The sequence below is a fragment of the Pristiophorus japonicus genome, chromosome 1 (genome assembly GCF_044704955.1).
Source record: "Pristiophorus japonicus isolate sPriJap1 chromosome 1, sPriJap1.hap1, whole genome shotgun sequence".
Taxonomy (NCBI): domain Eukaryota; kingdom Metazoa; phylum Chordata; class Chondrichthyes; family Pristiophoridae; genus Pristiophorus; species Pristiophorus japonicus.
Window position 1 is genome coordinate 36,441,432 of NC_091977.1, and position 26,032 is coordinate 36,467,463.

Below are 26,032 nucleotides of genomic sequence, written 5' to 3' on the forward strand. Positions count from 1 at the left end.
TGACGAAGAACCTCCTCCAGGTTCTTCAAGTGCTCCATGGTGTCCCGGCCTGTAACCAATATGTCATCCTGGAAGACCACTGCGCAAGGAACTGAATTTAGCAGGCTCTCCATGTTCCACTAGAAGATCACTGCGGCCGACCGAATCCCGAACAGGCGCTGGTTGTAGATAAACAGACCTTTGTGCGTGTTGATGCAGGTGAGGTCTTTCAAAGACTCCTCCTGCTCCTGTCTCATGTAGGCCGAGGTCAAGTCCAGCTTGGTGGACATTTTCCCTCCAGTCAGGGTCGCAAATAGGTAATCTGCCTTGGGTAGCGGGTACTGATCCTGCAGCGAAAAATGGTTAAACGTTACTTTATAATCCCCGCAAATTCTAACCGTACCGTCCTCCTTGAGTACCGGAATAATTGGATTTGCCCAGTTGTTGAATTCCATTGGCGCGATGATGCCTTCGCGTTGCAGCCTGTCGAGCTCGATTTCCACTTTTTCACGCATCATGTACGGTACCGCCCAAGCCTTGTGGTGAATGAGTCGCATACCGGGAACCAAATGGATCTGCACTTTCGCCCCCTGAGAAGCTTCCAATGCCTGGCTCGAACATTGATGGAAACTTGCTCAGAACCTGGATACATGTGGTGTCGTCGATGGACGAAAGCGCTCGGATACCGTCCCAGTTCCAGTTGATTGTCCCCAGCTAGCTTCTGCCAAACAACGTGGGGTCATCCCCTGGCACAATCTACAGCGGGAGTTTGTGTACTGCTCCATCATAGGAGACATTGACTTCAGCACTGCTAATTACAGGGATTAGATCCTTTCTATAAGTCTTTAGTTTGGTGTGAATGGGGCTGAGCTTGGGCCTGTGTGCCTTCTTTCCCCACAGCCTGTCGAAGGCCATTTTACTTATTATGGACTGACTTGCCCCCGCGTCCAGCTCCATAGACACTGGAATACTGTTCAGTTCAACTTTCAACATTATTGGTGGGCATTTCGTCGTGAACGTGTGTACCCTATACACCTCTGCGTCCTCCGTACGAGTTTCCAATTCCGTCTGATCCACTGTGGATCGATCTTCCTCTGCAATGTAGTGGTTTGCAGGGTTGCAGCTCGCCTGCATATTCGTTGGAGGTGTCCTATTGTTCCGCAACCATTGCACGCATAATGCATAAAGGGGGCCGATGATCACCTCCGCAGCGCCAACAGGGTGTTAACTGCCTCACATTAACAGATGATGGCAGACTCTGGGTCAATTGAGGTCGGGCCATAGCAATCGGTGTGTACGTTCTGCCCTGTATATTTCTGCTCAAAACTGACGTTACATTTTGCACAGTACTGGCCAAAACTTCTTTGTTCTGCAAAATCTGCTTGGTGTTGTCGCTGGTGGACATAAATGCCTGGGTTATCGTTATAGCTTTACTCAGATTCGGAGTTTCTACAGTCAACAATTTGCGAAGGGTTGTCTTATGTCCGATGCCCAGTACAACAATGTTTCTGAGCATTTGTTCCAGGAATCCCTCAAACTCATAATGTTTTGCAAGGCGCCTTTGGTCGGCCTTCATTTGGTCATGTTCTCGTCCCCTTCCAGCTCATTGGCCATGAAGTATTGGTTGAGTCACTCCACGAAGGCCTCCCAATCGTCCCCCTCTGAGAACTTCTCCAGGATGCCGACTGTTCTTTGCATTTTCACGCTGTTTGTTATCTCATCGCCAATTGTTACACTCATTATAAATGGTCAGATTGATACTGTGTGTAATGAGCAAGTGTGACTTTAGCTCCTTTATTAAGGTTTCAGAGTGCCGGTACTTCGTGGGTGGCCTGTTTGTATATTGTGCTCCCAAGGGATGCTGGGATCACTTGGGACTCCAACAGGTAGGCCCTCTGGTGGTCAGGTGTGATGCAGGTTACATGAGGTTAAATACATAACACAACATATGTATGTAATGTTGTGTTGGTTTATAATGCTTTAATTCAAAAAATAATGTACACGATAATTTACGTAATGTGTTGGTTTATGTTGCTTTAATTAAAAAATAATGCGTAGAATTTTGCTTAAATTTTAAAAATAATTAGGTTTATTAAATATTTGTACAGTTTTACTTAACTTTAACACATTTTTTTGTATCAAACTTTAAACTTTTCAATGAAGAAAACAATAGGTTGCAGCAACAAACAAACAAACGAACTCTAGCTGCAGCAATCTCTCCTCCCCCTTTTTCAAAGACCTTAGCACTGTGCATCCCTCTTGCCCCTGTTGTTGCCTCTACCCCTACCCGTGCCCGTTGTCTCAGACTTCTGATTCCTCACCCTTACCCCAAGGTTTTTTCTGCTTTCTGCGGAAGGCGCATTTGGTGTTGGTGGGGTTGGACAGGGACAGACAAGGCAGACCGCATTGTGGAAGGCCCGTATTCATCGTCGGACTCTTCTTCAGCCTGTGGATCAACCCGCGACACACTACCTGACTTTGGTCTGGAGACTGGAAAGTGGGTTGATGCTGCCAATTGCTGTTGGCAAAGATATCCTGGGTGTGTCCACTTATTACAGCAGCTATCTCCGACATTTCCTTCTGAACCTGTCCCGACACTGCCCCAGCTACCTCCGACATTCCCTCCCTAATCTCCAACATTCCCTCCCTCATTTCCGACATTCCCTCCCTCATCTGTCCCGACACTGCTCCCATTCCTCCAGACAGTGTTGCTGCTTCTACTGAAAGTCCCCCTAATTCTATTCTCACCCCACCCATGGTGGCCAGGAGTGATCTGGTTAACTCAGTGCTCTCCCTACTCATTTGTGTGATCTGTTCTATGTTCCCTGCATCCTGCATTTCAGGTTGAGCTCTCCTTCCCACCCTTCCCGGCCGTCTCCCAGGTGTGGCTTGCTGCAACCCACTGGGACCCACAGCCTCAGGCTTAACCCATGAAATGTCACATCTGTTTTATCGCTCAGCAAAAGGCTTGGCATCCTCAGGGGGTTCACCAGCTCCAGTTGTAATGTAACCATCTCACCATTGGCATGGATCTTCTGCTGCCCTTCATTATCTAGCTAATCCTCATTCTGAAGTTGATGAAGAATTTCTGGACTGACGGCTTCCTGATCTTCTGCTTCAGCTTCTGTCTCTTCCTGATGCACAGCATCTGCAAAACATAACAGAGCATTTGGTTAGCAGCGGGGGAAGGTGCAGAGGGGGCATGGTGACATGAGTATGCAGCAGGGCTTACCCTCTGTTGGTAACCTGGGCCCAGCATCCACATTGGTGGTTGATCTTGTCTTGCGAGATTGAATCATATCAACGATCCTCTGTTCCACGGCTGTTAATTGCAGCCTACTTGCCGGACCTCCTCCAGTTTTGACCTTTCTCGGTTGATCTATGGCACCTTCCTCTGCAATGATGAAAATAGGACTTTTTAAGAGAGGGTCCTTCTGCTGTGGTGGCCACACACACGCACACACATACACATTAGTCACATGACCTGCAAGCCTCTTCTCAAGGTCATGGCCACTGCACTGAACTCTTCTGCAACTTGTTCCCAAAGTTTTGCTAGTAGAGAGGGTTTCGGTTTCTTTTGTCACATTCTCCCATTGTTCTCTAGCACATCCCATCTCCTCTCAATGATATCAACCAGGGGCTGAATTTCTTCTGCTAGAAGGCTCTTGGCCCTTGCCCCTTTACCTTTCTCCTTCGCCTTGTCCTTCTCCTTCTCCTTCTCCTTCTCCTTCCCCTTCTCCTGTCACTTCCCTTGGACCCATCTTTTGCAGCTAAAATTTAAGTGTCCAGATCCAGCAACGAATCCAATGTGTTCTCACAAGCTACTGATCCAGACCAGGAAGTTCACTGTGGCTGCGCGGACACATCCGTTATGTGGAAAAAGTTTTTTTTTTCCGGCGCATGCTCACTGATTTTTCGGCGCACACTTGAAGCTCCACCCCCAGATTTAACTTTGGGTACCGCAGCGCCAAAATTACATTTTACTTTGGCGAAAATTGTATTTTTTTCCCGGAACAAACGGGCACAAAAAAATCAGCGTACATCCTCCTGGGCGCCAAAAATCAGCAAAGAAGAATATAGCACCTTTAGAATCGTGTCTAATCTCTGCTTTATCGGCTACTCCTGATGCAACTTTTTGGGTCCTCTTGGAGCAGCAGGTTGTTGCCGGTAACACTGGTTAGATTCCAATGTTGTCCCATTGCTGGGCAAGGGTGCCTACCTCAAATACATCAGTTACCCTGTCCCCAGGATTTGGGATGGTGTCCTGGGGATGTCGAACCTGTGGGCAGAGGTCATGCCCTTCTATACTTCTGGTGGTTCAATGGAGCCACTGAATATCTACCATTGTATTTTTTTTAAATCGTAAAATCCATGAGCCTAGAAATTACTGTGGGTGATGTCGGTGACTATTTCAATGCTGTTCTGGTCGGCCTTCCACCTTCCACCCTCCATAAACTTGAGTTCATCCAAAACTCTGCAGCCCATGTCATAACCCTTTACCCTTTTGCTCGCTGACCTACACTGGCTCCTAGTCTGGCTCGATGTAAAAATTCTCATCCATGTTTTCAAATTCCTCCATGGTCTTGCCCCTCCCTATCTCTTGAATCTCCTCTAGCCTTACAACCCACTGCGTTCCTCCAATTCCGAGCTCTTGTCCTATTTTACATCTCTCTGCCATTGACAGTCATGCTTTCAGCTGCTGGCTATTACTTAAGCTCTGCAGTTCTCTCTCGAAGCCTCTCCACCTCTCTCTCTCTCCTCCGTTAAGACAGCCAGAGGTCGTGGTCCATATCGGGACCAATGACATAAGTAGAAAGAGGGTTGAGATCCTGCAGGCAGAGTTTAGGTAGCTAGGAGAAAGATTAAAAAGCAGGACCTCAAAGGTAGTAATCTCCGGATTACTCCCGGTGCCACAAACTAGTGAATACAGAACTAGGAGGATAGAGCAGATGAATGCGTGGCTGGAGAGATGGTGCAGGAAGGAGGGCTTTAGATTCCTGAAGCATTGGGACCGCTCTTGGGGGAGGTGGGACCTGTACAAGCTGTATGGGTTGCACCTCAACAGAGCCGGAACCAATATCCTCACAGGGGGGGGTTGCTAGTGCTGTGGGGGAGGGTTTAAAGCAGTGTGGCAGGGGGATGGGAACCTGAGAATCGATTCAGCAGGGAGGGGAGTAAAGCTGGAATTAGAAAGCAAAAATGTCGAAAGTGAGTTTGAAGGACAGAGGAAAAAAGCAGGAAAAAAGAGTAAAAAAACAAATTTAAAAGGCTCTTTGTCTAAATGCACGTAGCATTTGTAATAAAATAGATGACTTGATGGCGCAAATAGATACAAATGGGTATGATGGGATAGACATAGAAACATAGAAACAGAGAAAATAGGTGCAGGAGTAGGCCATTCGGCCCTTCTAGCCTGCACCGCCATTCAATGAGTTCATGGCTGAACATGCAACTTCAGTACCCCATTCCTGCTTTCTCACCATACCCCTTGATTCCTCTAGTAGTAAGGACTTCATCTAACTCCTTTTTGAATATATTCAGTGAACTGGCCTCAACAACTTTCTGTGGTAGAGAATTCCACAGGTTCACCACTCTCTGGGTGAAGAAATTCCTCCTCATCTCGGTCCTAAATGGCTTACCCCTTATCCGTAGACTGTGTCCCCTGGTTCTGGACTTCCCCAACATTGGGAACATTCTTCCTGCATCTAACCTGTCTAACCCCATCAGAATTTTAAACGTTTCTATGAGGTCCCCTCTCATTCTTCTGAACTCCAGTGAATACAAGCCCAGTTGATCCAGTCTTTCTTGATAGGTCAGTCCCGCCATCCCGGGAATCAGTCTGGTGAATCTTCGCTGCACTCCCTCAATAGCAAGAATGTCCTTCTTCAGGTTAGGAGACCAAAACTGTACACAATACTCCAGGTGTGGCCTCACCAAGGCCCTGTACAACTGTAGCAACACCTCCCTGCCCCTGTACTCAAATCCCCTCGCTAGGAAGGCCAACATGCCATTGCTTTCTTAACCGCTTGCTGTACCTGCATGCCAACCTTCAATGACTGATGTACCATGACACCCAGGTCTCTTTGCACCTGCCCTTTTCCTAATCTGTCACCATTCAGATAATAGTCTGTTTCTCTGTTTTTACCACCAAAGTGGATAACCTCACATTTATCCACATTATACTTCATCTGCCATGAATTTGCCCACTCACCTAACCTATCCAAGTCGCTCTGCAGCCTCATAGCATCCTCCTCGCAGCTCACACTGCCACCCAACTTAGTGTCATCCGCAAATTTGGAGATACTACATTTAATCCCCTCGTCTAAATCATTAACGTACAGTGTAAACAGCTGGGGCCCCAGCACAGAACCTTGCGGTACCCCACTAGTCACTGCCTGCCATTCTGAAAAGTCCCCATTTACTCCTACTCTTTGCTTCCTGTCTGACAACCAGTTCTCAATCCATGTCAGCACACTACCCCCAATCCCATGTGCTTTAACTTTGCACATTAATCTCTTGTGTGGGACCTTGTCGAAAGCCTTCTGAAAGTCCAAATATACCACATCAACTGGTTCTCCCTTGTCCACTCTACTGGAAACATCCTCAAAAAACTCCAGGAGATTTGTCAAGCATGATTTCCCTTTCACAAATCCATGCTGACTTGGACCTATCATATCACCTCTTTCCAAATGCACTGCTATGACATCCTTAATAATTGATTCCATCATTTTACCCACTACCAATGTCAGGCTGACCGGTCTGTAATTCCCTGTTTTCTCTCTCCCTCCTTTTTTAAAAAAGTGGGGTTACATTGGCTACCCTCCACTCCATAGGAACTGATCCAGAGTCAATGGAATGTTGGAAAATGACTGTCAATGCATCCACTATTTCCAAGGCCACCTCCTTAAGTACTCTGGGATGCAGTCCATCAGGCCCTGGGGATTTATCGGCCTTCAATCCCATCAGTTTCCCCAACACAATTTCCCGACTAATAAGGATTTCCCTCAGTTCCTCCTCCTTACTGGACCCTCCAACCCCTTTTATATCCGAAAGGTTGTTTGTGTCCTCCTCAATGAACACCGAACCAAAGTACTTGTTCAATTGGTCCGCCATTTCTTTGTTCCCCGTTATGACTTCCCCTGATTCTGACTGCAGGGGACCTACGTTTGTCTTTACTAACCTTTTTCTCTTTACATATCTATAGAAACTTTTGCAATCCGTCTTAATGTTCCCTGCAAGCTTCTTCTCGTACTCCATTTTCCCTGCCCTAATCAAACCCTTTGTCCTCCTCTGCTGAGTTCTAAATTTCTCCCAGTCCCCGGGTTCGCTGCTATTTCTGGCCAATTTGTATGCCACTTCCTTGGCTTTAATACTATCCCTGATTTCCCTTGATAGCCACGGTTGAGCCACCTTCCCTTTTTTATTTTTACGCCAGACAGGAATGTACAATTGTTGTAGTTCACCCATGCGGTCTCTAAATGTCTGCCATTGCCCATCCACAGTCAACCCCTTAAGTATCATTCGCCAATCTATCCTAGCCAATTCACACCTCATACCTTCACAGTTACCCTTCTTTAAGTTCTGGACCATGGTCTTTGAATTAACTGTTTCATTCTCCATCCTAGTGCAGAATTCCACCATATTATGGTCACTCTTCCCCAAGGGGTCTCGCACAACGAGATTGCTAATTAATCCTCTCTCATTACACAACACCCAGTCTAAGATGGCCTCCCCCCTAGTTGGTTCCTCGACATATTGGTCTAAAAAACCATCCCTTATGCACTCCAGGAAATCCTCCTCCACCGTATTGCTTGCAGTTTGGTTAACCCAATCTATGTGCATATTAAAGTCACCCATTATAACTGCTGCACCTTTATTGCACGCACCCTTAATTTCATGTTTGATGCCCTCCCCAACATCACTACCACTGTTTGGAGGTCTGTACACAACTCCCACTAACGTTTTTTGCCCTTTGGTATTCTGCAGCTCTACCTTTAGATTCCACATCGTCCAAGCTAATGTCCTTCCGAACTATTGCCTTAATTTCCTCCTTAACCAGCAATGCTACCCCACCTCCTTTTCCTTTTATTCTATCTTTCCTGAATGTTGAATACCCTGGATGTTGAGTTCCCAGCCCTGATCATCCTGGAGCCACGTCTCCATAATCCCAATCACATCATATTTGTTAACATCTATTTGCACAGTTAATTCATCCACCTTATTGCGGATACTCCTTGCATTAAGACACAAAGACGTTACAGAGACGTGGTTGCAAGGTGACCAGGACAGGGAATTGAATATTCAGTGTTATTTTTAAATTCAGAAGGACATACAGAAAGGAAAGGAGGCGGGGTAGCACTGTTAATAAAGGATGGGATCAGTGTGTTAGTGAGAAATGATGTTGGCTCAGAGGATTAAGATGTTGAATCAGTTTGGGTGGAGATAAGGAAAAATTAAGGGAAAAAGTCACTGGTGGGTGTAGTCTATAGGCCCCCTAACAATAGCTACACTGTTGGGCGGAGTATAAATCAAGAAATAATGGAGGCTTGTAATAAAGGAACGACAATAATCATGGGTGATTTTAACCTTCATGTTGATTGGACAAAGCAAATTGGCTAGGGTAGCCTTGAAGAGGTGTTCACAGAGTGTATCTGGGATAGTTTCCTTGAACAATATGTTGCGGAACCAACCAGGGAGCAGGCTATCTTCGCTCTAGTACTGTGTAATGATGCAGGATTAATAAATGATCTCGTACTAAAAGATCCTCCAGGAATGAGTGACCATAATATGGTTGAATTTCAAATTCAGTTGGAGGATGAGAAAGTTGGTTCTCAAACCAGGGTCCTAAGCTTAATTAAAGGAGACTACAAAGGTATGAGGCCAGAGTTGGCTAAAGTGGACTGGGGAAAATAGACTCAAGAATGGGATGGTTAATGAGCTGTGGCAGACATTTAAGGAGATATTTCATAACGCAAAACAAAAATATATATCCCAATGAGAAGGAAAGACTGTAAGAGAAGGGTAACTTGACTAACTAAAGAAATAAGGGAGGGTATCAAACTGAAAACAAAGGCATACAGTGTGGCCACGACTAGTGGGAGGCCAGAGGATTAGGACATTTTTAAAAGCCAGCAGAGAACAACGAAAAAAATAATTAAGACAGGGAAGATAGATTATGAAAGTAAATTAGCACAAAATATAAAAACAGATGGTAAGAGTTTCAACAGGATAAAAAGGAAAAGAGTGATTAAAGTAAATGTTGGTCCCCTGGGGGATGAGACTGGAGAATGAATATTCGAGAACAGGGAAATGGCAGGGAGGTTGAACAAATATTTTGTATCAGTCTTCATGGTAAAAGACACTAAGAACATCCCAATAGTGGATAATCAAGGAGCTATAGGTAGGGAGGAATTTAATACAGTCACTATCACTGATGAAGTAGTACTAGGTAAAACAATGGGACTAAAGGCAGAGAAGTCTCCTGGATCTGATGGCTTACATCCTAGTGTTAACAGAAGTGGCTCCAAGATAGTGGATGCATTGGTCGTAATCTACCAGAATTCCCTAGATTCTGGGGCGGTCCCAGCAGATTGTTAAACCACAAATGTACCACCCTTATTTAAAAAAGGAGGCAGACATAAAGCAGGAAAATATAGACCAATTAGCCTAATAACCGTCATTGGGAAAATGCTGGAGTCCATTATTAAGGAAGCAGGAGTGGGACATTTGGAAAAGCATGACTCAATCAAGCAGAATCAGCATGGTTTTATGAAAGGGAAGTCATGTTTGACAAAATTACTGGAGTTCTTTGAGGATGTGCGAGCAGAGTGGATAAGGGGGAACCAGTGCATATGGTGTATTTGGATTTCCAGAAGGCATTTGATAAGGTGCCACATGAGAGGGTACTGCACAAGGTAAAAGCTCACGGGGTTGGGGGTAACATATTAGCATGGATAGAGGATAACTAACAGAAAACAGAGAGTCGGGATAGATGGGTCAGTTTCCGGTCGGCAAACAGTAACTAGTGGGGTGCCGCAGGGATCGGTGCTGTGCCTCAACTATTTACAATCTATATTAATGACTTGGATGAAGGGACCGAGTGTAATGTAGCCAAGTTTGCTGATGATAGAAAGATGGGTGGGAAAGCAAATTGTGAGGAGGACACAAACAATCTGCAAAGGGATAGAGACAGGCTAAGTGAGTGGGCAAAAATTTGGCAGATGGAGTAAAATATGGGAAAATGTGATGTAATCCACTTTGGCAGAAATAATAATAAAGCAAATTATAATTTAAATGGAGAAAAATTGCAAAGCACTGCAGTACACAGAGACCTGGGGGTCCTTGTGCATGAAACACAAAAAGTTATGCAGGTACAGCAAGTAATCAGGAAGGCAAATGGAATGTTGGTCTTTATTGCAAGGGGGATAGAGTATAAAAGCAGAGAAGTCCTGCTACAACTGTACAGGGGAATGCTGAGGCCACACCTGGAGTACTGCGTGCAGTTTTGGTTTCCGTATTTAAGGAAGGATATACTTGCATTGGAGGGAGTTCAGAGAAGGTTCACTAGGTTGATTCCAGAGATGAGGGGTTTGCCTTATGAAGGTAGGTTGAGTAGGTTGGGCCTATACACATTGGAGTTCAGAAGAATGAGAGGTAATCTTATTGATACTTTTAAGATAATGAGGGGGCTCGACAAGTTGGATGCAGAGAGGATATTTCCACTCATAGGGGAAACTAAAACGAGTAGACATTTCTTAGAATAAGGGGCCGCCTATTTAAAACTGAGATGAGGAGAAATTTCTTCTCTCAGAGAGTTGTAAATCTATGGAATTCTCTGCCCCAGAGAGCTGTGGTGGCTAGGTCATTGAATATATTTAAGACAGAGATATGTAGTTTGTTGAGTGATAAGGGTTAGGGGAACGGGCAGGAAAGTGGAGCTGAGCCCAGGATCAGATCAGCCATAATCTTATTAAATGACGGAGCAGGCTCGAGGTGCCAAATGGCCTACTCCTGCTCCTATTTCAAGTGTTCTTATGCTCTTATGTTAAGACGCCCTTTAAAATCTATTTATCTGACCAAGCTTTTGGTCACCTGTCCTAATAGTTCTTTAATGTCGCCTAATATCAGTGTTAAATTATGTTTGATAACGATCCTGTGAAACACCTTGGGACCTTTAACTACAATGAAGGTGCTATATAATTCTACAAAGTAACTATTTGCACTGCACTTTTTTTTGACAGACACGCGTCCTTCCAGCCCCGGCACCCACTGCCTGTACTGCACTTTTTTGACTGACAGGCTATAAGCTCCGCTCCCTGTCAAGATCTGCCCCCCCTCCCTGCCTGAATCATTCCCTCCACGTGGTACCGAGAAGTAGAACCAGAGGACTGAGACTCTGCTGATTCCCTTGCCAACTCACAGGACTCACTCCCTCACTGGGCCCTGACTTGCTCCCTCGCTAGGCCTGACTCGCAGGACTCGCTCCCTCGCTAGGCCCTGACTCGCTCCCTCACCGACTCGCAGGACTCGCTCCCTTGCTAGGCCCTGACTCGGAGGACTCGTTTCCTCTCTCGGCCCTGACTCGCTCCCTCATTAAGCCCCGACTCGTTCCCTCACTAAGCCCCAACTCACTCCCTTGGGCTTGGGCCTGAGAGCAGCCAGTGCGGATTTGATAATGATGGTCCTGGGCCCAATAGCGAGAGGCTGGGGCGGGGTGGCGGGAATAGAGAGAGAGGCTGGGGGACGAGAGAGAGAGAGGCTGGGGGGGGTGGGGAGAGAGAGGCTGGGGGGAGAGAGAGAGGCTGAGGGAAGCGTGAGAGAGCCTGGGTGGAGCGCGAAGGAGGCTGAGGGGAGAGAGAGAGGCTGAGGGGAGAGTGAGAGAGGCTGGGGGAAGAGTGAGAGAGGCTGGGGGGAGATAGCGACTCGGGGAGAGAGAGACACGGGGGGAGGTGGGATCAGAGAGGAGAGAGGGTACTCAAGGAAGACAGATCACTTTCTTCCAACCCCCGACAAGGAACATCGTTGGAGTGGATGACATCAAGAAGTTACGACACTGTTATTATTAACTTCATACCCAATAAACCTGTTAACATAGAAACATAGAAACATCGAAAATAGGTGCAGGAGTAGTCCATTCGGCCCTTCGAGCCTGCACCGCCATTCAATAAGATCATGGCTGATCATTCCTTCAGTACCCCTTTCCTGCTTTCTCTCCATACCCCTTGATCCCCTTAACCGTAAGAGCCATATCTAACTCCCACTTGAATATATCCAGTGAACTGGCATCAACAACTCTCTGTGGCAGGGAATTTCAAAGGTTAACAACTCTCTGAGTGAAGAAGTTTCTCCTCATCTCAGTCCTAAATGGCCTGCCCCTTATCCTAAGACCATGTCCCCTGGTTCTGGACTTCACCAACATCGGGAACATTCTTCCCGCATCTATCCTGTCCAGTCCTATCAGAATCTTATATGTTTCTATGAGATCCCCTCTCATCCTTCTAAACTCCAGTGAATAAAGGCCCAGTTTATCCAGTCTCTCCTCATATGACAGTCCTGCCATCCCTGGAATCAGTCTGGTGAACCTTCGCTACACTCCCTCAATAGCAAGAATGTCCTTCCTCAGACTAGGAGACCAAAACTGAACACAATATTCCAGGTGAGGCCTCACTAAGGCCCTGTACAGCTGCATTAAGACCTCCCTGCTTCTGTATTCAAATCCCCTAGCTATGAAGGCCAACATACAATTTGCCTTCTTTACCGCCTGCTGTACCTGCGTGCCCACTTTCAGTGACTAATGAACCATGACACCCAGGTCTTGTTACACCTCCCCTTTTTCTAATCTGCCGCCATTCAGATAATATTCTGCTTTCGTGTTTTTGCCCCCAAAATGGATAACCTCACATTTATCCACATTATACTGCATCTGCCATGTATTTGCCCACTCACCTAACCTGTCCAAGTCACCCTGCAACCTCTTAGCATCCTACTCACAGCTCACACTGCCACCCAGTTTAGTGTCATCCGCAAACTTGGAGATATTACACTCTGTTCCTTCATCTAAATCGTTAATGTACATTGTAAAGAGCTGGGGTCCCAGGACTGAGCCCTGTGGCACTCCTCTAGTCACTGCCTGCCATTCTGAAAAGGACCCGTTTATCCCCACTCTCTGCTTCCTGTCTGCCAACCAGTTCCCTGTCCACATCAGTATATTACCCCCAAAAACATGTGCTTTGATTTTGCACACCAATCCCTTGTGCGGGTCCTTGTCAAAAGCCTTTTGAAATTCCAAATACACCACATCCACTGGTTCTCCCTTGTCCACTCTGCTAGTTACAACCTAAAAAAATTCCAGAAGATTCGTCAAGCATGATTTCCCTTTCATAAATCCATGCTGACTTGGTCCGATCCTGTCACTGCTTTCCAAATGCGCTACTATTTCATCCTTAATGATTGATTCCAACATTTTCCCCACAACTGATGTCAGGTTAACTGGTCTATAATTACCCACTTTCTCTCTCCCTCCTTTTTTAAAAAGTGGGGTTACATTAGCTACCCTCCAGTCCATAGGAATCCATACGTTAACTATCCGTATAACAATGCCCCATCTATGGTGGGGTGGGATGGGGAGAAGGATGCAATTGTGCTGGGCTAAGGCACTTTGGCTGTGGGAGGCATGCGCTTGGACTGGGTTGAGGCACTTTGGCTGTGGGAGGCATGCACTTGGACTGGGGTAAGGCAAGTTGGCTAGGGGAGGCATGCACTTGGACTGGGGTATGGCACTTCGGCTGGGGGAGGCATGCATTTGGACTGGGGTAAGACACTTCGGCTGGCCCTTGCTGACTTCTGGGGAGCTTTATCCTCTGTTGCTTCAGGAAGTCAAGGTGGATCGAGTTACCATTTGCAAAGTCAGTAAGTCCTTGGGATGGGCGGTTCCAGTTACACATTCCTGTGAAACTTCAGGGTGTGGCTTATCTTCCAAGGGCACTAATCAGAAACAAAGCCTGGAGCATGTTGGCAATTTTGGCAGTACAAATAATCACATCCATAATTGTAAGTTGTTTCTTTGTGACATTCCTCTATCTGCTTTTTAAACAGACGTTTAGTACATATCATACACAAAGCTTCCAACTTCAATTATCAAGAACAGTTACTTCAAGCCTCTATTGTTCTTTCGACCTTGTCAAAAAGATTCATTTTCTGCGCTGGAACATTTGAAAAAGTGCTAAAGTTCAAGAAAATGTATTTTGCAGGAACAGGCACAGAGAGCTGAATTTTGTGCTCTCAGGTGAACCTGACAAAGTGCCACTACTTTGGGATTTGCAATCTATTATAAGATTATTAATGTCACTTCCCACATTTGTCCATGGTAGCTGACCTCTCCAATCCACCACAGTTTGGGCTCCTTCCATGGTTACTACATGATAACAAAAGTGATAACATAACTTCAGTCATGAGCACGCATGTAAACTGAAATCAGCTTTCAAAGTTACACAGTAAACTAAATGTTGGTGGCTACATGTCAGTATCACACATCACAGTACAGTCCCCACCATTTATACTGTCCATGTTAATCATGGGCAGCTGCCTATATCATTGGATCACAGGAGAGCTCAGCAACATAGGAAGAGGAGGAGTAAGCCATTCAGCCCCTCCAGACTGTTAAGAACATAAGAATTAGGAGCAGGAGTAGGCCATTTGACCCCTCGAGCCTGCTCCGCCATTCAATGAGATCATGGCTGATCTGAAACCTCAACTCCACTTGTCTCCACAAGGCATATTCCTTGATTTCTTTACTATCCAAAAAACTATCGACCTCTGTCTTGAATATGCTCAGTGACTGAGCTTCCACAGCCCTCTGGGGTAGAGACTTCTGAGGATTCACAACCGTCTGAGTGAAGAAATTTCTCCTCATCTCAGTCCTAAATAGCCAACCCCTTATTCTGAGACTGTGAACTCTGGTTCTGGACTCCACAGCCAGGGGAAACATCCTCCCTGCATCTGTCCTGTCAAGTCCTGTAAGAATTCTGTATGTTTCAATGAGATCACCTCTCATTCTTCTAAACTCCAGAAAATGTAGGCCTAGTCTACTCAATATCCCCTCACAGGACAATTCCCACCATCCCTTTTCCACCATTCAATTAGATCACGGATGATTACAGTGGGCAAATAGCGCTAACTATTTTGCTTTACCAGAGAATCAATTACAAAGTTAGTGCCTATAATATATAAAGTGCACTGGCTATTTCAGATCGTGCCTGTGTCTGTATACTAGGGGTGTGCTGGCAGTCCCAGTTCATTCTGTGTCTGTTCAAATAATACAGCTTGGAGAAGATGCTGCTGCATGATGGTTGCTCCAAATGGTTAGTAAATCAAGGAGTAATCGCGCAGACGGAATTGGTATACAGTTAGCTGTTTGTTTCCTTCTCTATTCCCGTTAACACTCAGTGGCCGTGATTTGTCCTACCTGGTCGGGAGAGAGGCTTACATTGCACCTCCACCCATTCCTCTCGCTCTATCTACGTTATCACTTCCCCTTCTCATTAGCCACTCCTCACATTCACTCTTATCCTGGTCCAATCATACCAACTAACAACACTCAAGGGTAGGCACGTGGGTCTTTTGGAAAATGTTCATGCAAAGTTTCTGTTAAAGTGTTGTCAAACATTGAAATCTTTATTTTCACACTTTTCCTTCTTGGACAGATTTGTGTGCACCTTAGTGAGTTGCAGTGAAAAGTGAGACATAACGGTACCCCTCGCAATGGTGGTGAGTGTGAAAGGAATGGCTTGGGCATTGTGGGGATGCTTTATGGTGTAGGTGTGGGGTGCTGCCACCCTGCCGCATCATGTGGTAGCCAGGGTATACAGCATCAAGTGAAGCAAATCTGACTGTGGTGAGGCTATCCCTGGCTGCCTGAGCAGCAAAGTGGTCAGGTGCTGATGCCCTGTGTCCTGTGCAGCATCAGGTGATTGTGGAGAAGGTTGGTGTTGTTGTTGGTGTTGATGGTGTGCCTGGTGCTGCTGGTGTGCCTGGTGATGCTGGTGTTGGGGCTGATCGTGATGGGATTCTGAGGATCAAGGTGAGACTTTTTTCAAGGGCACCAATGCTGATGGAATAGAAGGCAGCTGAAGTTGTGAAGACAGAAGTGATGTGTCAATGGTTAGAAACATAGAAACATAGAAAATAGGTGCAGGAGTAGGCCATTCGGCCCTTCGAGCCTGCATCGCCATTCAATGAGTTCATGGCTGAACATGCAACTTCAGTACCCCATTCCTGCTTTCTCGCCATAGCCCTTGATCCCCCTTGTAGTAAGGAATACATCTAACTCCTTTTTGAATATATTTAGTGAATTGGCCTCAACAACATTCTGTGGTAGAGAATTCCACAGATTCACCACTCTCTGGGTGAAGAAGTTTCTCCTCATCTCGGTCCTAAATGGCTTACCCCTTATCCTTAGATGGTGACCCCTGGTTCTGGACTTCCCCAACATTGGGAACATTCTTCCTGCATCTAACCTGTTTAAACCCGTCAGAATTTTAAACGTTTCTATGAGATCCCCTCTCATTCTTCTGAACTCCAGTGAATACAAGCCCAGTTGATCCAGCCTTTCTTGATATGTCAGTGCCGCCATCCCGGGAATCAGTCTGGTGAACCTTCACTGCACTCCCTTAATAGCAAGAATGTTCTTCCTCAAGTTAGGAGACCAAAACTGTACACAATACTCCAGGTGTGGCCTCACCAAGGCCCTGTACAACTGTAGTAACACCTCCCTGCCCCTGTACTCAAATCCCCTAGCTATGAAGGCCAACATGCCATTTGATTTCTTAACCGCCTGCTGTACCTGCATGCCAACCTTCAATGACTGATGTACCATGACACCCAGGTCTCGTTGCACCTCCCCTTTTCCTAATCTGTCACCATTCAGATAATAGTCTGTCTCTCTGTTTTTACCACCAAAGTGGATAACCTCACATTTATTCACATTATACTTCATCTGCCATGCATTTGCCCACTCACCTAACCTATCCAAGTCACTCTGCAGCCTCATAGCATCCTCCTTGCAGCTCACACTGTCACCCAACTTAGTGTCATCCGCAAATTTGGAGATACTACATTTAATCCCCTCGTCTAAATCATTAATGTACAGTGTAAACCACTGGGGCCCCAGCACAGAACCTTGCGGTACCCCACTAGTCACTGCCTGCCATTCTGAAAAGTACCCATTTACTCCTACTCTTTGCTTCCTGTCTGACAACCAGTTCTCAATCCACATCAGCACACTACCCCCAATCCCATGTGCTTTAACTTTGCACATTAATCTCTTGTGTGGGACCTTGTAGGAAGCCTTCTGAAAGTCCAAATACACCACATCAACTTGTTCTCCCTTGTCCACTCTACTGGAATGGCTAGATAGGTTGTTCCAAGGAGGTGATAGTGGATAGAGAGTTTACTCCAAACACTTCCAACCTTCCAAAAGCCGAAAAGTGTATTTGAAATTCAGAAAGCTCCAGCTTCTAACATTGGAAAGTGAACAGCTATGAAATATTAGCTTTTATACTGTTCTTGCAGCTGTTACCTATTCAAAGCAATGGAGATTCACTGAAAACCCGATGTACTTACCTGACGTGATCCCCAAGCAATGGGAACCTCCTGAAAAATTTGGAAAAGTGGTTAGTAGCTGGTAAAATCCTGCTTAAATACCTTTAAACAGCTTCTTAAGTATTTAAATTGCCTGACCCACCACTTAGTGCCTGATCTGTAAAGCGCAGGCAGAGCCGGCACTTGGGAAATTTACAAGGAGTCAGGTTCAGAGTGGGATCCCGTCCTGCTGTCAATCTTTTAGATTTTGACAGTGGACCCACCTCCAAACCTGCCCTCTGAATGCTGGGAAAATCCTGGCTCTAAAAGATGATATGCTGTTTGTATCGGTAATCAAGCTCGGATCAGCCCCATGGCGGACAGACTAGAATCTATCACTGAATCACGAAGGCACAGGGAATGTTGCTGTATCTACCCCAGGAACTCTTTCATGAGTAGCGAGAAGGCTTCATAAATGGTGGGGATTATTCTTGGTAATGTAATACTTTTGATCATCCTATTGTGGTTTTACCGTCTCATGCTTATAACCAGCTATTTGCATCAACAACGCGTTTGCTATGAGTGGTTTGGACTGAACTACACTGTGGTAGAACTTCAGTGTGATTTAAAACTAAATGTAAATCTTATCACCACGCTATGTCCCATTTCCTATTTTATTTTCAAACCCTGGTAATTCCATGAGTGCAGTGACACAAAATGTTCAAAAGTCAATTATTTGTATTCATGCCAGAGAACAACCTTCTTATCTTCATAAAGCTGCAACTAGCTCTGAAGAAAATAAAGCTTCCTAAAGAGAACAGATGAGAATGCCCAGAAAGCTTATTTGATACACATATAACTTTTCTGGGGACAAATGTGAAATAAGCACCCTATAGCTGTGATGCTCAGAAACCATCAGCACATTTTAATTTTTTTCTGCCTCGCGTTTAGAGGCAATAGCAATAATTAAAAGTTAAGTTGTGTTTTCACGATTAAGGTATATCAGGTTTGGCACACCCAATATTTAATCAGCACATGTTGCAACAGGAGGAGAAGGTCTGATTGTTTAAATCCAACAGGCTCCAAACCGATGAAACTATTTTGGGTGCTATTTTAACCCATTTGTTAATCCATTTAAAATAAACAGAATTTCATATGACTGCAGCAATATAGGTTACACATCTCTGGGGAAAGAGCAGGGGAGCGACACTAATTGGATAGCTCTTTCAAGGAGGCAGCCCAGGCACGCTGGGCTGAATGGCCTCCTTCAGTGCTGTACGATTCTATGGCTGAGCGAAATTTCACCCTCTTGGCGAGTTAGTATTCCTTCTTGTTTCTGAAAACATTCTGGTTCGTTGGTATTCTGCATAACTAAGTAAAGAATATGAATGAGTTCAAAAGACAACCATATATGATTTTGCAGAAAGATAGGATATGGTTCGAAGGTCAGATGTGTCTTTCATTGGAATTGTCTCTTGCTAATCCCAAAATTTCTCAAGTGCATCATTTTTAATTGTAAAATTATGTATTTTTTGACTTATAGATCAGACATAAATGACTAATTTCAGAGAAGTGAAAATTATTCAAGTAATAATACAGGAAGGTACGTAGCCTAATTACCCTTCAAGCTGAAGAGTTACATCTCCCTGACATTTTTCAGTGAATCATTTTCTTATAACGTACCATTTCTTGTCAGCAAATCTGGACTTACATGACAGGACACACCAAACCCGTTTAATTCTTTGGATAGCTGGTACAGCATCTGCTTGTTAAACCTGAATCTGTGGTAACAGTGAGTGTCAGACTAGTTGAAGAAACTAATTCACTCTCTGCAGATCCTTAGAGATAGTAGTGTTCTTCTGCTTCCTGATAAGAATGAGAAAGATGCTGCCATTTTGGGATTAAGATTGTGCTATAATTCTGGGCTATTGATTGATGCCGCTGAAATGTGGGCATGTTAACACTGCGGTCAATCAGCTTTAGCATTTTCTAATTAAATATAGTGCTCTGTGCATCAATAGTGTGAGTGTAAAAAGCAGCAGTATACTATGGCACATGTAGCTAACAGGAGAAGGAAGATGTGTCAGCTCAGTGGGTAGCGCAGTCGCCTCTGAGTCAAAAGATTGTGGGTTCAAGTCCCACTCCAGGGACTTGAGCCCATAAATCTAGGCTGACACTCCAGTGCAGTGCTGAGGGATTGCTGTACTGTCAGAGGTGCCGTCTTTCGGATGAGACGTTAAATTAAGGCCTTGTCTGCTCTCTCAGGTGGACATTAAATATCCTATGGCACTATTTCGAAGAAGAGCAGGGGAGTTATCCCCAGTGTCCTGGCCGATATTTATCCCTCAATCAACATAACAGAAACAGATTATCTGGTCATTATCACATTGCTGGTTATGGGAGCTTTCTCTGTGCAAATTGGCTGCCGCGTTTCCCACATTACAACAATGATTACACTTCAAAAGTAATTCATTGGCTGTAAAACAGTTTGAGATGTTTGGTGGTCGTGAAAGGCGCTATATAAATGCAAGTCTTTCTTTCTTTCTAGATGCACCGAAAGTAGTATGGTCAAAAATGCCAATAGCAGGAATTTTGTAGGAATACAAAAGAAAAAAAGAAAGACTCATTTTCGAGTTCCTTTCATGACCATTAGACATTCCAAAATGCTTTACTGCCAATGAGCTACATAGAATTTGCAGCATAGGATCAGGCCATTCAGCACAACTGATCTATGTCGGTGTTTATGCTCCATACAAGCCTTCTCCCACTCTCCTTCATTTCGCCCTATCTGCATATCCTTCTATTCCTTTCTCCATCATATGTTTATCTAGCTTCCCCTTAAATACATCTGTGCTTTTCACCTCAACCACTCCATGTGGAAGCGAGTTTCATATTCTCACCACTCTCTGGGTAAAGAAGTTTCTCCTGAATATCTAATTGGATTTATTAGTGACTATCTTATATTTATGACCACAAGCTTTGGACTCCCCACAAGTTGAAACATCTTCTCAGCATCTACCTCTGCAAACCCTTTCATAATTTTAAAGACCTCCATTAGGTGATCCTCTCAGCCTTTTCTTTTCTAGAGAAAAGAGCCCCTGCCTGATCTGTCTTTCCTGATCGCTATAACCTCACAGTTATAAGAACATAAGAATTAGGAGCAGGAGTAGGCACTGAGACGGCAGACCAGGCCTTGGTTTTACATCTGATCTGAAAAACAGCACACCCAACAGTGCAACAACATTCCCTCGGTATTGCACTGCAGTGTCAGCCTCGATTTTGTGCTCAAGTTTCTGGAGTGGGAGTTGACCCCACAACCTTGTAACTGAGAGGCAGGAGTGCTACCCACTGAGACACGGTGGGCACCTAGGATAAATAGGTTTCATATCGTCAATCAGTAGTGAATGAGCAAACCATACAAAAGGACATAGACAGGCTAAGTGAGTGGGCAAAAATTTGGCAGATGGAGAAAAATGTTGGAAAGTGCAAAGTCATGCTCTTTGGCAGAAAAAAAAAATCAAAGAACAAGTTATTATTTAAATGGAGAAAGATTGCAGAGTGCTGCAGTACAGCAGGACCTGAGGGTACTTGTGCATGAAACACAAAAGGTTCGTATGCAGGTACAGCAAGTGATCAGGAAGTCCAATGGAATCTTGGCCTTTATTGCAAAGGGGATCGTGTATAAAAGCAGGGACGTCTTGCTACAGTTGTACAGGGTATTGGTGAGGCCACACATGGAATACTGCGTGCAGTTTTGGTTTCCATATTTACGAAAGGATATACTTGCTTTGGAGGCAGTTCAAAGAAGGTTCACCAGGTTGATTCCGGGGATGAGGGGGTTGACTTATGAGGAAAGGTTGAGTAAGTTGGGCCTCTACTCATTGGAATTCAGAAGAATGAGAGGTGATCTTATCGAAACGTATAAGATTATGAGGGGGCTTGTCAAGGTGGATGCAGAGAGGATGTTTCCACTGATGGGGGAGACTAGAACTAGAGGGCATGATCTTAGAATAAGGGGCCGTCCATTTAAAACTGAGCTGAGGAGAAATTTCTTCTCTCAGAGGGTTGTAAACCTGTGGAATTCGCTGTCTCAGAGAGCTGTGGAAGCTGGGACATTGAATAAATTTAAGACAGAAATAGACAGTTTCTTAAACGATAAATGGATAAGGGGTTATGGGGAGTGGGCAGGGAGGTGGAGCTGAGTCCATGATCAGATCAGCCATGATCTTATTGAATGGGGGAGCAGGCTTGAGGGGCCGTATGGCCTACTCCTGCTCCTATTTCTTATGTTCTTGTGTTAGAGCAGCTAATAATAATTTTATTGTATTGGGTAAGGTAGCGTTAGTGATGTTAGACCAACAGCTGAAAGACCATGGGTGGGATTATTCTTTCAGATGCTTTGTTCTGGTGGAGCACAACATCCTCATGTCCCTCTAAAAGCATCAGAACCACAACCATATTTCCTAGTTCGGGGGTCATCAGCCATGAATTGCAGGCTCCCAACAAAGATTACCCACCGCCAAAAGGAGACCATCATTTCCCAGCCACGAGATCCTCGCAGTGTTGCAACAGGGCTGCTGCTTCTATCGGGGGAAAACCTTAAATATCAAAGATCGGTCACCCTGTAGGCCTAGTCTGTGACAGAGGCCTACACTACAACAACAACTTGTATTGATATATCACGTTTAATGTTGTGAAACATCTCAAGGCGCTTCACAGGAGTGTTAGGAGATTTTAAAAAATTGACACCGAGCCACATAAGAAGAAATGAGGGCAGGTGACCAAAAGCTTGGGCAAAGAGGTAGGTTTTAAGGCGCATCTTGAAGGAGGAAAGAGAGGTAGTGAGGCAGAGAAGTTTGGTAGGGAATTCCAGAAATTAAGGTCGAGGCAACAGAAGGCACGGCCACCAATGGTTGAGCGCTTATAATCAGGGACGCTCACGAGGGCAGAATTAGAGGAGCGCAGACATCTCGAGGGGTGGGGAGGGGGTTGTAGGGCTGGAGGAGATTACAGAGATGGTGAGCGGCGAGGCCATGGAGGGATTTGAAAATAAGCATGAGAATTTTGAAATCGAGCCGTTGCTTAACCGGGAGCCAGTGCAGGTCAGCGAGCACAGGGATGATGGTAGATAGCACACTTGATGGTAAGTGGGAGCCAAAATTGAAGGAGAGAGACTGCTGCAAAGCATTCTGCCTGCATTGAGGAACATAGGAACAGGAGTAGTCCATTCAGCCCCTCGAGGCTCTTCTGACATTCAATTAGATTTTGTCTGATGTGTATCTTAACTCCATCTACCAACCTTGGTTCTATAACCCTTAATGCCCTCGCCTAACAAAAATATATCAATCTCAGTTTTGAAGCCAGTGTCATTATCACTGATTGCAAGGACCTACTATCACTTTTCCCATGGCAGCCCCGGGATGTGGTGGTAATATGGGCAGATGGGATAGGAAATCCTTTGGCCATTTGAGTCGTTACCTTATATGGCTTGGTGTCAAACTTTGTTCGATAACGCTCCTGTGCAATGCCTTGGGACGCTTTACTACGTTAAAGGTTCGATATAAATACAAGTTTTTGTTGTAGTACAGATAATGTGGTTGATTTTAATGCCCTCTTATATTTTTTCTCAGTTATTAATTCTTAAACTTTAAAACAAGGATGGTAGGAGCTGGTTGGAAGTTGTCCTGTGCACATTCGCTAAAACACTTTTGGGGATAGAGGGGCAGGTTTGGCAGATCAATACTCCTGGCTACAGCATTTTTAGACAAGATAGAGAAGGGGGTAAAAAGGGTGGAGGTGGGGGTTGTGGTACTGATTAAAGAAAATATTACATTGGTGAGGAGGGATGGTATGTGAGAGGGATCATCAAATGAGGCCATATGGGTTGAATTGAAAAATAAAAAAGGGGTGATCACACTGCTGGGCATGTATTATAGACCCCCAAAAAATGGGAGGGAGATAGAAGAGCAAATATGTAGGCAACTTGCTGTGAAGTCCAAAAACCATAGGGTAGAAATAGTAGGGGATTTTAACTATCCAAATATTGATTGGAACAAATTTAGTGTAAAGGGTATAGAGGGTGCTGAATTCTTAAAATGCATTCAAGAGAACTTTTTAGTTAGTATGTAGCAAGCCCAACACGAGAGGAGGCGGTCTTGGATTTCGTTTTGGGGAATGAAGCTGGGCAGGTTGAAGGGGTATGAGTGGGAGAGCATTTGGGTGCAGTGACCACAATTCAGTCAGATTCAAGTTGGTTATGGATAAGGACAAGAATAGACCTGGAATAAAAGTTCCGAATCGGGGAAAAGCTAATTTTGCTAAGTTGAGGAGTGATTTGGCCATGGTGGACTACTTGTGGGTAAATCAGTGTCGGAACAGTGGAAGGCATTTAAGGAGGAAATCCAGAAGGCTCAGGCTAAACATGAGCCCTTAAAGAAAAAGGCTGGGAAAAATAATTCTAGAGCCTCCTGGATGTCTAGGGACTTATAGGGGAGGATTGAGAAGAAAAGGAATGGTTATATCATATATCAACAACTAAGTACGATAGAATCTTTAGAGGAATATAGAAAGTTAAGAGGCAAAATTAAAAAGGATATTAGGAATGCGAAGAGAGAGCACGAGATATTCTTGGCTAGTAAAATTAAGGAAAACCCTAAGATGTTCTATACATATATTCAAAGTAAAAGGGTAACTAAAGAAAGGATAGGGCCTATTAGAGAATATGAGGGTAATCTTTGTGTGGAGGCGGAAGATTTGGGAGGGTTCTTAATGAATACTTTGCATCTATCTTCACAAAGGAAAGGGGCATTGCAGTGACTGCTGTTGAGGAGGAGTGTGATATTCTGGATGAAATAAATATAGTGAGAGAGGAAGTAGTAAAGGGTTCAGCAGTTTTGAAAGTCGATAATCCTCAGACCCGGATGAAATGCATCCCAGGCTGTTGAGCGAAGTAAAAGAAGAAATAGCAGAGGCCTTGACTATCATTTTCCAGTCCTCTTTGGATTTGGGCATGGTGCCGGAGGATTAGAGGACTGCTAATGTAGTGCCCTTATTTAAGAAGGGAGAAAGGGAGAGGATAAATAATTACAGGCCTGTCAGTTTAACCTCAGTAATGGGAAAATTATTTAAAAAATCCTGACGACAGGATAAATCTGCATTTGGATAGGCAAGGGTTAATTAGGGACAGTCAGCAAGGATTAGTTAAGGGAAGATCATGTCTGACTAGCCTGATTTAATTTTTTGAGGGGATAACCAAGAGGGTTGATGAGGGTAGTGCCTACAATGTAGTATATATGGACTTTAGCAAAGCTTTTGATAAGGTCCCACATGGTAGACTTGGTATGAAGGCTAAACCCATGGGATACAGGGCAAAGTGTCAAGTTGGATCCAAAATTGGAGGTAGGAAGCAAAGTGCAATGATTGATGGATGTTTTTGTGACTGGAAGGAAGTTTCCAATGGGGTACCGCAGGGCTCAGTACTGGGACCTTTGCTTTTTGTGGTATATATCAACGAATTAGATTTTAATATAGGGAGTCATCATCATAGGCAGTACCTCGGAATCGAGGAGAACTTGCGTCCACTACCTAAGTGAGTTCTTTGATGGCTGAACAGTACGTTACGGGAGCCACAGACTTTGTTACAGGTGAGACAGACGTTCATCGGGGGAAGGTCGGTAGGGCTGGTTTGCCGCGTGCTCCTTCCGCTGCCTGCGCCTGACCTCTTCATGCTCCTTACATCGAGCCTCAAATAGCTCAACGCCCTCCCAGATGGACTTTCTCCACCTCAGGCGGTCTGCGGCCAGGGTCTCCCAGGTGTCAGTGGTGATGTCGCACTTTACCAGGGAGGCTTTGAGAGTATCATAGGGAGTATGATTAAGAAGTTTTCAGATGACACTAAAATTGGCTGTGTGGTTGATAATGAAGAGGAAAGTCATGGGCTGCAGGAGGATATCAATCTACTGGTCAGGTGGGCAGAGCAGTGGCAAATGGAATTTAATTCAGAGAAATGTGAGGAGTTGCACTTTGGGAGGGCAAATAAAGAAAGGGTATACACATTATGTGGTAGGACACTTCATAGTGTCGATAAAAAAAGGGACCTTGGAGTGCTTGTCCACAGATCCCTGAAATTAGCAGGCAGGGTGGATAAGGTGGTTAAGAAGGCATATGGAATGCTTGCCTTTATTGCTGAGGCATAGAATATAAGAGCAGGGAGGTTATGTTTAAATTGTATAATACTTTGGCTTGGCCACAGCTGGAGTATTGCATGCAGTTCTGGTCGCCATATTATAGAAAGGACGTGACTGCATTAGAGAGGGTGCAGAGGAGATTTACTAGGATGCTGCCTGGAATGGAGAATCTTAGTTATGAGGATAGATTAGATAGGCTGGGTTTGTTCTCATTGGAACAGAGGAGGTTGAGAGGAGACCTCATTGAGGTGTACAACATATTGAGGGGCCTGGACATAGTGGATAGTAAG